The 15,838-nt window shown below is 46.0% G+C and overlaps 1 pseudogene; it reads right to left on the reverse strand.

Annotated features, from left to right (window-relative positions):
- Positions 1–236: 236 nt before the first annotated feature.
- LOC120704783 lies at positions 237–6,103 on the reverse strand (annotated as a pseudogene).
- Positions 6,104–15,838: the final 9,735 nt, after the last annotated feature.

Below are 15,838 nucleotides of genomic sequence, written 5' to 3' on the forward strand. Positions count from 1 at the left end.
GTTTATTTTCTGTGATGTAGCAATTTTTCTGATATCCAAGAGCAGTTGTTTTTGTATCTAAAGATGATGCCGGCATAAAAATATTTTTTTGATTCGTGTGTCACACACCTTATCTGTCATGATATTCCTCTTTTTTTTATTCCTTGATGTGGCCAGGGAGGGAGGGGGAAGGGGTTTCGTGGGGCTTCAAGGTTGTTGGTGGTAAAAAATGCTGGAAAAAGAAGGTGTAGGTGGAATTACCTAAATAGAAAAATAGTAATATAGTATACTTTTCAAAAAATAGATTGGGCCGGTCTAAATTACGGCCGGCGGTACGTTAGCTGGGTCCTTATTATATTCGCAACCTTGCATGCATGCCGCGAAACAGCAAAAGAACCATCAGCTTCCGCATGAAGCCACTAGCATCTGGCTAGAGCTTCGTGAAGCAGCCGCTCCAGCTCCTTGATATTTGCAGCCTCCATGCACATAAGCCAGGGCCGTACCGGTAAATTCGAGGGCCCTGTGCGAAACAATGGACTGGGCCCTAGTGGCCTAGTGCAGGATCGCGAATACCAAGCGATAGCAGCCGGCAAGCGCGATAAGCGTGATGTGCTGTGTGAAAGTACAAATGTTAGAAGTCACATGTGTGACTGGCAGTTAAATCATCACAAAAGGTCTAATAACTATTTTTTTATTCCAGAATAATTTCTTTTATTGCTGGAACAATTGTTATTGTTTGAGCAACAAAAATTTTTTCCAAAAAAAGTTTGTTTTAGCAACAAAGCATTGAGGGTCCTGGTTTATTAGGCCGATTTTAAATTCAAAATATGGAATCCTGGAGAGGTTGTGGTGCTGTGTTAGGTCCACTCGAGATCACACACCTGACCCCGAGTAGCACCCATGTAAAAGGAAGTGATAAGTGATACGGCTATAATGATTTATCTTTTAGGAGCAATTTGGGCCATATTTTGCTACAAATTGGATCAATAATTAACTAAATTAAAGTATTTACATGACTATATCTAATATATATCTAATATTTTGGGGCCCTTCAAATTCGGGGGCCCTGTGCGGTCGCACGGCCCGCACGTGCTTAGATACGGGCCTGCATAAGCACACGGACGCCGCCGTCTGCTGCCCCGTTGCTCATGAGGTGCAGGAACCCGCCGCGGTTGGACTCCGCGCGAGACACCACTCGCGGCTTCCCCCACCCAAAATCCGCGTCGGACAACGGCATTCCGAGCCAGCTGATAACATGCAGCTCGGTCTCCGGCAGGATGCCCTTCCCCGGCTGTCTGTCCATCTCCGCCGTCTCGTGGTGGTAGTCGATCGCGGACCGCACCATCTCATCATCGTCCATCCGGCCGATGGCGGCTCGGATGCGGCCGGCGACGGAGCCCAGCGGCTCCGATGCGATATCCCGCGCTGCGGCGGCGACGCCCACCCTGAGAAGCGCGTTGCCGAAGTAGCGGTCCGGGAGGGGCGGCTTCACCCTGCGCCGGACGTTGGCCGGGAAGGCGAGGAGCGCCTTGGAGTCCAGCGGAAGCCGCCGCGCGACGCAGGTGCACTGCCACAGGAGGGCGCTCACGGCGCAGAAAGTGCTAGCGCCGCCGCAGAGGCGCCTGAGGGCGGCGGCCTGGTCCCTTGAAATGGTGAAGACCTCATTGGCGGTGGGCCCTGACGGGTCGGACAAGGCGACCTTCGGGTAGAAGGTCAGGAGAGCGTCGGGCTGGATGGCGGGCGGGGACCGCGCACGGAGGAGGGTGCGGTCGTGGCAGGGGAGCTCCACGGTGGCTCGGTCGCCGTCCCTGCACAAGGCCGACCATGTCTGGAAGAAGTGGAGCGCGCTCCGGGCGTCGATGGAGACGTGGTGAAGGGCCGTCCCTAGCGCCACCCCTCCACACACGAAGAAAGTCACCTGCGGCAAGCACAAATTGGTATATATACGATCGAGGAATTGAAGCATATATATATATATGGGAATGAAGCGCCAATCTTGGAGAACGAAGCTGTGTGGATCAGATCGACCTGTACGGCCAGTATTTTTTTCGAGCAACTTCGGGGGAGGTCCCCACCTACTTTTCATTGATCGAGGCATAAGTACAACGCAAAGTACAGAGTGAACCAGCATACTGGGTTGAGAGTACAGAGAAGTCCCAACAAAGGGAAAAGAGAGGGGGGAGGGAGGGATTTAAAGACCAGGGACTATCTCTACCGTCGCTCCATCCGGCCTCTGTCTGAATCTTTCTGTGAGCTATGTCCCACTTCTTTAGAAACTGATTGGCACATCTTTGTTTCGTGCCCTATGGCTACAAGCGTCTGGGATAAACTGGCCCTTACGTTCACGGATGCAACCTTCGCTCCCCCTCGCTGATTGGTTTGGGCACCAGCCTCCCGGAGGTTCTTCGGGTCGACGTCGTTCTCATCGTCCTTTGGCAGCTCTGGAAAGCCCGGAACGCCAAGATCTTCGACCACGTCGACTCCTGCCCCCGAGACGTCCTTCGCCGAACTCTTCGTGATCTTGACCTCTGGGCGTGCTGATACTCAAATAACAAACCTAAGCTGCTCGTCTGGAAGCTGGAAGAATTGGTTAGCTGTACGGCCAGTATGACGGACGGCGGCTCGTCGATGCGAGGAACAAGCAGCCTCCTTAGCTCCAGCGACGGTTTCAATTCTTTGATCTCGTCAAGAGTGTTGCCAGAGCGAGCGACAACAAAGAGCGCGCCCTCACCGTTGCAGTCGATCTGTACCCTACCGCTGCCGTCGACGCTGAGGTGGCCAGCGAGGGGGTAGAAGGCCACCAGTGCCTTGGCCATAGCCTCCTTGAGCCTGGCCACGTCGAAGAAATCGGACGCAGCGTCGTCGTCATCGGGGCGGTCGAACAAGTAGTATGCTAAGTTGGTGTGTAGCCTCTGTTGACCATCAGGAGGTCCAGGGAAGACAGCCAGAGCCCCTTCCTCGGTGTCTGCTCTCTCGGTGCTACAAACGATGACTCTACAACTTCACCTCCGAATCCATTATTGATTTTAGTGTAATTTCTTGTCAGCCAGGGACGACCTACTACAGCCTGCAGATCAGCCTGTAATAATATCTTTTGTGAATTTAAGGATTATATATTATTATGACATATGAATTGCATTATAACATTTCAGCTTAAGATAAAGTAGTAGGTAAAGAAACGAAGCAGGATGAACAAAGGAGAAGAGAGAGCAGGAGGATACCCTCACCAGCGAAGGAGGGGATCAGGGGAGGACCATGGGGGTTTGTTTCCTCGGGGAAAGGAGTGGGTGGAAGGAGCACGCGCTTATAATGGGGATCGGAGCGCCAGGGTTTCGTTTTGGGGCCCGGCTCGCAGCGAATGAATCTGCCGCTTCGTTATGTTCGCATAGCTATCATGGTGTACAATATGTTGTTGCGTTTGGTATATATTTTTAGGTAGAGTAATGTGGAGTCACTATTACTTAAGTAGTAATATAATATTTTGGGTATCAAAATGAAACTATGATTTTTCACTATATTTGTTGTGGTGAAAGGAGCGCTAAAACTATTTATTAGGGAGGATGGAGCATAATTAGCTGAAAACTTAATGTAATTGCGAGGGTTCGACTTTCGATCATGTGGCAATTAATAGACGTGGTGATATTTTTCTCAAGGAAGTAGTGGTTATATTAAAATACAGCACGTTATTGCAGAGGTAGCATCAGAAGCTATAGAAAAATAGTGGTACGATATTATACACTACTATAGAACATGCCTTTTGCCCCGGTTGGGAAAGGCCTTTATTATACACTACTACAGAACATGCCTTTTGTCCCGGTTGGGAAAGGCCTTTTGTCCCGGTTTCCCAACCGGGACCGCCAAGGCTGGTCAGGGAACCGGGACAAGGGTCTACTCCCTTTGGTCCCGGTTGGTGTTACCAACCGGGACCAAAGGCCCCTATTTTTTCTGTTTCTTTTTTTCTATTTCTTTTGGGTTATTTCTATTCCATTTCAATTGAATTTTGTATTAGAATTTAAGCGGAGTATGAACTGCAGTAATATAAATATAAATATATATTCATTTACTCATATAAAGTGCAACACAAAAGTCAATTATATACAAAGTGCAACAAAAGTTTTACTTAATATTGTCATATTTACTCCTATTAGCTATATTTGATCTTCCATCATAGTAGAATTCTCCTGCCGGGTCCAGGACCTCATGAACAATAAATCCGCACATGGCTTCTTGAATCGCCAGGATCCTTTCCTCTGGTATGAGTGTGTCTCGCATATCACTGACCTGTGGAAAAGTGAGAATATTAATTACAACAATTTACAAAATGAGTTGCACGCAAGCTAAGTTTGATAAAGTTTTTACTTACTTCCTACTGCCATGCGGTAAAGGTCCTTTGAGGACCCATTAGGGTATGGATATTCTCTATGACATAGTATACGCATAAATTAGTTCCTTGCGCCTGCCTCCGACATTTCAAGAGAAAAATGAAGTAATTAGTTATCAATGTATTCATATATACTAAAGGATATGGAACATGCAAAGAAAGTAGAATCCCACCCGTACCGGATAGTTTTTCCTCCACTTTAGTTCGGGACTGAAATTATTGCCACTATGGTTCCGAACGAATTTCTTCCAAACCCTGAACACGAACCAAAACGAATAAATATAGTTGTCGTTGATTTCAAAACAATGGTGATTGAGGTGGTAAATTACTTGTCCAACATGTCGGTCATGTCTTTGTATTGTTCTGGATCTCTGCGCAATGAGTCCATAACAATCGCTAAGCTCTTGTCAGGATATATGTTAATTAGTATCCAGTGATCTCTGCAAGATTTCATGTAGGGTTAATAAAATTCAGTTATATAGAACTAAAATAGTTACATGGCAGAAAAGACTTACCTAAAGTTGTACGGAAATACAATGGTCGACTTATAGTGCTGAACGGCTTAGTATTTGTACAAGTTTTTGGAAGTTTCTTTAGGATTACTGTTGAGATTCTTGCAATTCACAACTATTGGGTCGACGAAGCCGACATGGTAATACCCTTTTTTTGGCAAGTTTGAATCTCCATCCTACGAGATACAAAATGAAGTAAGGAATCAATAGGTTTGGAACTTGTAATGAATCGGGACTTCAAGAACACACTTACAACAGCCACAAAGCGACGATAGAGATGTCAGAGGGAGTCTTGATGGTATAGTTGGTAGATTTCTTCCCAATCAATCCATATGATGGCCTCTCCACGAAAGAAATCTTCGTCTGTAATCTTTGCGCCCTGCATGAAGTTACAGTCACTCATCGCCTTCATGTACAAGTCATGTAGCCTTCGCATTTGCGTTGGAAGCAAAGGCACAATCTCTGGGGGGACAAGGCTGGTGCCTTCCTTATATGCCCATCTCACCACTGGAGCTATCGGATACTCTTTCTCCGGATTCGGATTCCAGTTCGAAGCCCATGTTATGTCATCAGTAGTGAGCCTTGATGATTGCAAGAACCCCAGAAAGCCTTGTTGTTCCTGGTTTAGAACAACTAGCGGTTGTATTGACTGTTTCTCTTGGGCCCCCAGCTGTGGAACATCGGACGATGACGACCTTGATTTACTCTTCTGGTATGATTTCTTAATTGAGCGATCGTAGTCCGAAAGAGGTTTCTCAATAAACTTTCTCCTATTCGCTTCTTTCATTCCAATAAAAATTTTTAATTTTGAAGGGTCCAGTGGTTTATCCTGATTCTCTGGCTCTGTCTTCTTTCGCTTCTTTGGCGGTGACGGAGGAGGTGGGCCAGGAGATGGCGGCTCAGCAGGAGTAGTCAACGGCTGCCTAGGAGATGGTGACTCAGCAGCAGAGTGTTCTGGGGCAGCTCCCGGAGACGGTGGCGGAGGAGGTGAACGACGATCGGGTTGCGGCGATGTCGGCCTTGATCCCTGATCGGTAGGCTTGAGGATGATGTACCACTTGTCCCATAGGATGTAACCATGAACAGCATCTGCTAGTGTTGTCTCCCCGTCACCTCCAGGAATATCGAGCTCGAGATTCTTCCAATCATTGCACACCTCCTCGACCCCAGCTTTAACGTATCCAGCCGGGATCTCCTTCCCATGGTACACCTCGCCTGGTGTGCTTGGCATGGCGGAAACGTACGCTACCGTGAACCTTAAGTTCTTACTGCAAGTTTGAAGCGCACAAGGTGTCCGCTGGGTGATCTCATCCACTGGATAGTGCTACTCGGCCGTCGTATCAATAGCGGCGATTCCCGTATCGGCAGGGAGGCCCGTGGAGGCGCAACTGCTTTTACGTTGAGATAGGTCGGCCTCATCGACAATAGGCTCTGCAGGCTCCGTTTGCTGTTGCTGCTGCTGACTCATTGCTAAGGCCACCTGGTGTTTAACCTCTTCTGCCATTCTTTCATCTTGTGAGAGGAGCTGTTCCTCTAGCCTTCTCAAGTGCAGGCGCTCCTCGTTCTTCCTTCTATCCCGACTTCTATATGTATCGATGTAATCTCTGAAGCCATATTTCTACGCAACCACTCCATTGCCCATTGTACGCCCCGGATGTTCTGTGTGGCGGAACCACCCAAAACTACTGGGCCCGGGTGCACTGATCTTTGTTGCTAAGCAACTCTGACCCAAATTGGCACTCACCGGTAGTTCCTCGAGTGAAGCCTCGATAAAAGCCACGCTATTCCAGGATCAGCAAACAACACTCACACGAGGGTCAGTCCAGAGATTACAACACAAAACATTTCATACATCTCAGAGTGATTGCAGCGGAAAGAAAATTTGTTACAAACCATGTTCGGAGTAGCAAGTTCTACGGGGTTCCAACTACTCAAATTATTCAAGTCTCATTGTTCGGCGGAAGCAATTAAAGATAACTAGCGACATAACGTGACGCATCGATAAAGCCCGTACGAATGCGTCACTCAGCGGGAGGGTGATTAGCACCAGCTGAAGGGCCATCCCACTCAACAGACCAGCCCGGAGGCAGAGTACACGGCCAAGTAAGACTTGCAAACAGATCTTCGAAGTTAGTACCTGAAAAACAGTGCCACAAGCAAGGCTGAGTATACTAATACTCAGCAAGACTGACCCGTCACTGGATATAACATAGTCCGATAACTAGACATGCAAGGCTTTTTGGTTGGTGGGGTTTGTTTGCCAAAAATGCCACTAAAGGTTGATCCTTATTTTCAGATTTTATTTAGCCATCTTCTTGTTAGATTAACCATTCTAAGTTTGCATCCAACTCTACACAAACATGGTAGAGCAATCATTTAATCAACCAGCAGTATTATCATCATCATCATGTTTCACTTGTTACTCTATGTGACTGAAAACATTAAGCAATCTCATGCCGTGAGAGGCGGACGATTCTGAATCGAATTTCAACCTGGCCAGGGGAACATAGACCACACGCATGGGGATCGACTTCGCTCCCGCCCACGCTACTTTTCCCCTTTCTTTCCAGTCCGTGGATCCGGGGCACCCTCCCCGACTACAGAGTCCGACCACTCTGCACCCGTACGTCGCGAAAAAATATAAATCCTACTTCTACCAGGAGGGTGCGAGATCGTTCCACTCGCCGGTCCAATCAGGTACTTCAGCTTACCGATTACCATATTTCTCGGTATGTGGCTAGTACTTTCAAACGCTTAACGAAATGAGCCACACACCGCGACCTTAGCCATTTTTGACTACACCAGCGGGGTATCACAACTACACAACCCCGCCCGTTGTCCTTACATTTCAATAGGAATTAAAGTTAGTACAATTCCTATTTGCTCGCGAGAGGCAGGAAACCACTCGACTTCTACCGTACCTATTTGGCATGGCAACTAGTCGATAAAAAGATCCGGTAACAAGCATAGGTTCCTAGGGGTCATGCATCTACGGTTTTTGATCAACGCCTAGAAAGTTAAATGCATAAAACAAGATATTACAATACATTAATAAACAGATAGCTGAATGATAATTCGGAAAATAGTGGGATTATGCTCCGGGGCTTGCCTTCTTGGGCACTGTCAGGCAGCAAAGCCTCTGGGGCTTGGCCCAGGTCTTGAGACAAATTAGCACAGTTCAGATTAACCTCCTACTCCGCACGAGAGTCCGCGGGTACCAACTCGTAGTCACCGTCCGCGAGATTAACCATTTCTATATGCAATGCAAGATTATGAGTTATTCATGGATAACAATTTCTTTCCTTCACGATAAAGTTGTAGTCCAACAAAAGTTACTTTAGTGATGATTTCAACATTTTATTTCATGGGCAGTCATTTATAGAGTAGTAAACATAACTACGTTTCTTCATAAATGAGTGGGGGTTTTAGTTTTCATTTTTTAATTTCAACACATAGCACGCTTTCATTATTTCTTAACAATACAATTATTAATGAGCTATTGATGAGAAACTAAAGTAACACAGATCCAAACTTAAACATTCATGGTATAAATTTCAGCCATTGACTATAAAGCATTTACCACTACTATTCATGTAAGTAGACTACTCTAATTACTTCATCTTTTTGTACAGAACTTTTGACATGGCTTCTGGTGCTAAAAATTTTACGAGATCAATTTCATAGCATATACTCAGTACTGAAATTTTTCCAGATTTTATTCAATTATATAACTGAGGTGACAAAAAGAACAAAAACAGCAAGCTTTTAACTAAGATTAATTCTACAGAGAGTTTTACTAGGGATATGGCTCTCAAATTTTTACCAGAGACTATTCATGAGCTAAGAATTCTCCAGAAAATGTTTCAAGATTTAATTCAATATGATAATTTAGTTATGCAGTTAACTTGGCATGAGTTTGCATAGATTTCTCAAGGTTCATTTAACCAGAATTGCATCTGAACTTTTTATTATAGGTAGAACATACTCTAAACAAGATCACGCCCAAAAATCATGATCAGAAACATTGTATATTACTCAGAATAAAAACAGTAAATCTAGCCCTAAGATGCTAAGCATGATTATTCACCAAAGTAAGACTCAGTAACTGCAGCTCAAAATTTTTAGACAAGAACACAGAGATAAAGAGAGACTTTAGAAATAAAAATAGATTTTTCTGGGCATAAGAACTATATATGAAGAATTAAGTTGATTAAACAAGCATAAATCATGTTATATAGCATATGAACTTTAATAAATCTGAAATTTAGGGATTAGCAGGGATTCAGTGGCACATGCATTAAGTAAAAATTCCAGAGCAAGTTCTTGTGCATATTTTCCAGAATTAAATCGAGAAAGCTAACAACAGATTAGAGAATCTTGATTGTTCCAACATGATAACTATTTTGGTTGGGTGTCATATTTTTACTGTGATCTTAATGTTCCATTAGTGATAACATATCCAAAAATCAAGGTCATTTGCTAAGTTGAACTTCCTGAACATGCATAAGGTGGTTTTATTATTCTTTTTCCCAGATTAAAATCGGTTGAGTTTCTGCAGATGTGCCTGTTACAAAATTTGTAGATCTTGTTACAAGGAATCCAGATCAGTTGAGTTTGCATTTTTCCTATTTTTTGTTATTTGTTTCGCATTTTAGAAGTTCACTGGTATACACTGGAATACTTGCAGAAACACCCTTGAACGAAAAAAAGAATTTACAACTGGGTCCTTCGCCGGCCTTCTCCGCCGTGGCATCTTGCCGGTGGTGTTCTGCGATGCAGGGCTTACCGGGGCTGCCACGGGGAGGCGCGTGGGAGAGTAGGGATCGAGGAACACCTACCCTGGTCGGCGTTCGAAGGTTTGGTGCACGGATTCGAGCTCGTCGGCGTCAATGGCGGGGCGGTTGTTCGGTTCGCCAGCGCTGGAGGTGAAGGAGGGCTCGGGGTAGGGGAACAAGGCACGCACGAGCACCGCGGAAGCTTGTGGATGCTCCTGGGGTAGCTGTCGTGCTCGGTCTCCCTCTGAGCTGGCCTGTCCGCGGTGAGCCCGAGCTCGCCGGCGGTGGCGCAAAAGGGGAACGGCGTCGGGAGGAGGATTTGGCTCGATTCCGCGCGCGTGTAGCTTATCTAGGAGGTGGCGAAGCTGCTGCGGGGGTCGGATGGGGCAATGTAGGGCTGGGTTAGCCGGTCCGCGCGAGCTGGATCTCGGCGGCCATGGCGGAGCGGCGGGAGGAGGAAGAAGGAGGAGAAGGGGCGCGACGGTGGAGCTCTGGGGGTTCTTATAGGCCAAGGAGTTCCTGGGCGAGGGAAGTGGTGTCTGGGGGCGGTCGATTTGGCCCTGGGCGACTCGACGACGAACGAGCGAAGGAGGCAGCGGCGCTGCGCCGGCCGGGGTATCGTGGCGGCTCGAGGAGGCGTCTGGGACGCGTGTGCGCGCGAGGAGGTGCCAAGGGGCGGCCAGGTGGCGCTGAGAGGTTTCCCCGGGTCCATTTGGCCGCGGGCGCGCGGTGGACGAAGTCCACCGGCGGCGTACGGCGGGCGGCGGGAAACAGAGCACCGGGGAGAGAGAGAGGTGAAGGTGAGGGCCTATCTGTGATTTCTGAAAATCCAGGGACCTCTCGGTAAACTAAAATTATCTCCTATTTGGAGGGCTCAAATGGAAAAGTGTTGAATTCCACTTTTGCATAACTTTTCAAGATCTACAATTTTCGTGTTATGCAAATTTCCATTTGAAACTCACATTTTGAACTATTCGTACAATTGCAAATTTGCATAAAAGGACTTTGGTTTTATTCAGTTTTTGACTTGATTTTGGCTGAAGTTCAATTGAGCACATGTCAATTGAAGCACCTCTAATAAGCCAACTAAAATTTTGTGCACCTTTTTGAATTGAAATTTGAATAGCTTTTCACTCTTTTTCCTGTCCCCTTTAATTTCTTTTGTATAATTTGTCTTTTATTTGCCCCTTTCTCTTTGATTCAATTTCCCAAATTTTTCTTTTAACTTTAACTAAGGTACATTGATTGTATTTAAAAGTACTGACACCTGAGGTGTCACAACCTACCCCCCTTAAAAAGAATCTCGTCCCGAGATTGGATGATTGAATTGAGGTAGGGAAAATGATATACCTGAGGTGGAGCTAAGAAAACCCGGATAATGTCGATTAAGATAATCTTCCGTCTCCCAGGTGGCTTCTTCTTCGGTGTGATGAGACCACTGAACTTTATACATTTTTACCACCTTTCGACGAGTACCTCTCTCTTTTTTGATCCAGAATTCTGAGTGGATATTCGGTATATGAGAGATCGGGCTCCACTAAGATTTCTTGTTGATCAATGATTTCTGTAGGAACTCGAACACATTTCTTGAGTTGGGATATGTGGAAAACATTATGGATGGCGGCGAGTCGTGAAGGAAGTCGCAAACGATAAGCCACGGATCCACATTCTTCAATGATTTCATATGGCCCGACATAGCGAGGTGCTAGCTTACCCCTGACTCCGAAACGTTGAATGCCTCGAGTTGGGGACACTCGTAAGTAGACGTGGTCACCAACCATGAACTTCAAAGGATCCCTTCTTTTATCAAAATAACTCTTTTGCTGAGACTGAGCTGCTCGGAGATTTGCTTATACTATTTTTACTTTCTCCTCAGCCTCGACCACTAATTCGGGTCCAAATAGTTGGCGTTCTCCAGTCTGGGACCAACTCAAAGGAGTACGACACCGTCGACCATACAAGGCCTCGAATGGTGCCATCTTCAGACTGGCCTGATAGCTGATGTTATAAGAAAACTCGGCCAAGGATAAACATTTGTCCCAGTTCTTGTCATAATGGATGACACATGCTCGAAGCATATCCTCAAGAATTTGATTCACCCTTTCGGTCTGTCCGTCAGTCTGTGGATGGTAAGCTGAGCTTCGAATTAATTTAGTTCCGAGAGCCTCTTGGAGTTGCTCCCAAAACCTTGCCACAAACTGAGGACCACGATCCGATATAATTGTTTTGGGTATACCGTGTAGGCAGACAATCCGATCCATATAGATTTCAGCATATTTCTTGGCTCGATATTCAGTATGCACTGGAATAAAATGAGCGGTCTTTGTGAGCCTATCAACAATGACCCAAATGGAATCATGATGCTGAGAAGTATTTGGTAAGCCCACGATGAAATCCATGCTGATATCTTCCCATTTCCAAGACGGAATTGGTAGAGGTTGGAGAGTTCCAGCAACTTTCAAGTGACTAGCTTTCACTCTCTGACAGGTGTCACATTCTGCGACATATTTGGCAATCTCTCTCTTCATGCGAGTCCACCAAAATTTTTGCCTGAGATCTTGGTACATCTTGGTGCTACCCGGATGAATAGAGAATTTAGAGAGATGTGCTTCGTCCAGGATTTGTTTCCGCAGCTCATGATTCTTGGGAACGACTAGGCGACCCTCGAACCACAAAATTCCTTTATGGTCCACTCGGAAACACTTATATTTATTTTCACCTTCTACCACTTTCTGCTTGATGAGACCAACACTTTTGTCATGTAATTGTGCCATGATGACCTTGTCATAAAGTGTCGGTTCCACCTAAATATGATTCAACGAACCTTGAGGGATAATCTCCAATTTCAGCCTTTGCATTTCAGCACACAGTGTGTCATTATACGACTCCACTGAAAGGCAATTGCAGTGAACCTTGCGACTGAGCGCATCGGCTACGACATTAGCTTTGCTCGGATGATAATGAACTTCTAAGTCATAATCTTTGATTAATTCCAGCCATCTTCGTTGCCTCATATTCAGCTCACTTTGTGTGAAAATGTATTTGAGACTCTTATGGTCGGTATAGATATTGCAATGAGTGCCCATAAGATAATGTCTCCAAAGCTTGAGAGCATGAATAACTGCGGCTAGCTCAAGATCATGAGTGGGATAATTTAGCTCGTGTGGCCGAAGAGCTCGGGAAGCATAGGCTATAACCCGATTGTCTTGCATTAGAACACAACCAAGACCAGTGCCTGAAGCATCACAATAAACGTCATATGGTTTATTGTTGTCAGGTTGAGCCAAGACTGGTGCAGTGGTTAGATGTGCTCTCAATGTATGGAATGCTTCATCGCACTTTGCATTCCATTTAAACTTGACATCCTTCCTTAGTAGTTCTGTCATGGGCTTAGCAATTCTGGAAAAGTCCGGAATAAATCTGCGGTAATATCCCGCCAAGCCGAGAAAACTGCGAATCTGATGAACTGAAGTAGGAGGTTTCCAGTCCATCACTTCTTGCACTTTGCTGGGATCAACCGAGATGCCTTCACTGGATATAGTGTGACCCAAAAATTTGACGGTGTCCAGCCAGAATTCACACTTGGAGAATTTTGCGTACAACTTATGATCTCTGAGACGTTGAAGAATAATGCACAGATGTTGCTCATGTTCCGCCTCGTTCTTGGAATAGATCATTTTCGTCGATAAAAACCACGACAAATTTGTCAAGTTCCGGCATAAATACCGAGTTCATGAGATACATAAAATAAGCCGGAGCATTGGTGAGACCGAAAGACATAACCAAATATTCATAGAGACCATATCGGGTTGAGAAGGCGGTCTTGGGAATATCACAAGGCCGGATTTTAATTTGATGATACCCCGAACGGAGATCAATCTTGGAGAAGATCTTTGCTCCAGCCAACTGATCAAACAGTACATCAATGCGGGGGAGTGGATATTTATTTTTGATGGTCACCGCATTGAGAGGCCGGTAGTCAACACACAACCTCAGACTATCATCCTTCTTCTTTACGAACAATGATGGACAGCCCCAAGGTGAAGCACTTGGGCGAATAAAACCCTTGTCCAACAGTTCTTGTAGCTGGATTTTTAGTTCAGCTAATTCTTTAGGTGGCATTCGGTACGGCCTTTTTGAAATAGGGGCTGTACCAGGCTGAAGTTCAATGACAAATTCGATATCCCGGTCTGGCGGCATACCAGGTAAATCGTCCGGAAACACATCTGCATATTCACAGACTACCGGAATATCTTCGAGACGAATATCTTTCATGGCATAGGCACAAGAGTGGTTGCATTGGTGATGAGGTAAATATAGAACCGAATGACCATGAGTTGGAGAATTTATTTCAACGGCCCGGCAAGAGATATCTAACATTACCCCATGTCTATTCATCCAATCCATTCCCAGAATAATGTCCATACCTTCTAGTGGCAACAAGATTAAAGTGGTAGGAACAGTTTTACTACCCAAACTAAGTGGCGCCTTATGAACGATTTGGTTTGATGCGACTTTACCACCCGGAGTAGATATTATGAATGACCCTTTCGTGTGACGAAAATCTAACCCAACCCTTGCTCCAAATTTAGAACTAATGAAGCTATGAGATGCACCAGAATCGAATAAGATAACTGCGGGGTGATGGTTTATGGAGAATGTACCCGACATGATCGGTGCTCCCTCGGGTAGTTCAGCAAGGTTGGTGAAGTTAAGTCGGCCCTGCCTGACTTGAATGGTTTGCCTCTTGCCCTTGTTCTGATCGTTTCTGCGAGAAGCCTGCCCTTGAGTTTGTCCCGCCTGGGGGCACATCTTGGCAAAGTGATCTGGACTCCCACATCAGAAACAACGGTTATTATTATCAGGGCGAGCGGCTGGCTGAGTATTCGGCCTAGGGCCGTTCTGCGACTGCTGAGGTGCAAATCGAGCTTGCTGAGGAAACCCAAATCGAGTCTGCTGCTGCTGTTGAGGAGGCTGAATAATCCAACGCCCTGGCTGAGGGGCCTTCTGAGAGGGTGCGGGTGGGTTATTCTGCACAATACGATACCTCGGTGCAGAGGCACTCGAGGGTCCAGCAGGTGCCTTGTGCTTCTTTTCAGCGCGGTGTGCAGAAATAAGATCCTCCTGAGAGATAGCCATATTCACCAATTCATTGAAAGAGTCTGCACGGACAAGATTTAGCCTTTCTTGTAACTTGGTGCTAAGGCCTCGACGGAAGCGTTCACGCTTCTTAGCGTCGGTATCCGCGTGATGTCCAGCATATTGACACAATTGATGGAATACTTGGGCATACTGCACCACAGTACGAGTGCCCTGAGTTAAGGCCAAGAACTCGTTGAGCTTACGGTCCAGAAGTCCAGCTGGGGTATGATGATCTCGAAAAGCCAATTTGAACTCATTCCAATTCACCACATGATCAGCCGGTAGCATCCCGTGGTAATGATCCCACCACATACGAGCTGATCTGCGAAGCTGCTGCGCGGCGTAGCGAGTCTTGTTCGCTTCAGAACAAGGAGTAGTCAATAGAGAAAACTTGGACTCGATCGTGCGAATCCAAGCGTCCGCGTCCAGAGGCTCATTCGCTTTATTGAACAGCGGAGGCTGAGTACTGAGGAAGTCTTGGTAGCTCGCTTCTTGTGCTTGGTGAGCATGATGCCCACCCCGCGGTTGTTGCTGAGCTTGAACCAACTGCCGCAGAATTTCCGTCTGGGCGGCAAGAACCTCAGCGATACCCACTGGTGGAGGAGGTGGAGGTGGATCGCCATTCCCCCCGGCTCCAAAACCACTAGGGGTGCCTCGAGTTGATCCAACCATCTGAAATGTGGGTATCTTTGCATTAGGCTCAATATTCTCATGATTTCAAATGGAACATACAACTCAATGTCATGGGAGTAAAACGAATCGCTTAAATCATGTTGTGCAGAAAACCAATGATACGAAAACTCTAATAACTGGAGTTCTGTACAGGATATAAACTTGAAATTTTTACAGGAGATAGATAATTTCATGATCTACAACTTTGGTAGTCATCACAAAGTCAGATTTCCAGAGTAGGTTAGTCGAAAAATTCATTTACTCCTCCTCTGGTTTTTCTGTTTCACAGAAAACAGAGCTTCTGTAATTTGCGATTATCTCCTGCGATACTAATCCGTTTGGGCTGAAATTTTGTGAGCATGTTCCCGATGAAATTT

This window comes from Panicum virgatum, chromosome 4K (assembly GCF_016808335.1).
Source record: "Panicum virgatum strain AP13 chromosome 4K, P.virgatum_v5, whole genome shotgun sequence".
NCBI classification, from domain to species: Eukaryota; Viridiplantae; Streptophyta; class Magnoliopsida; order Poales; family Poaceae; genus Panicum; species Panicum virgatum.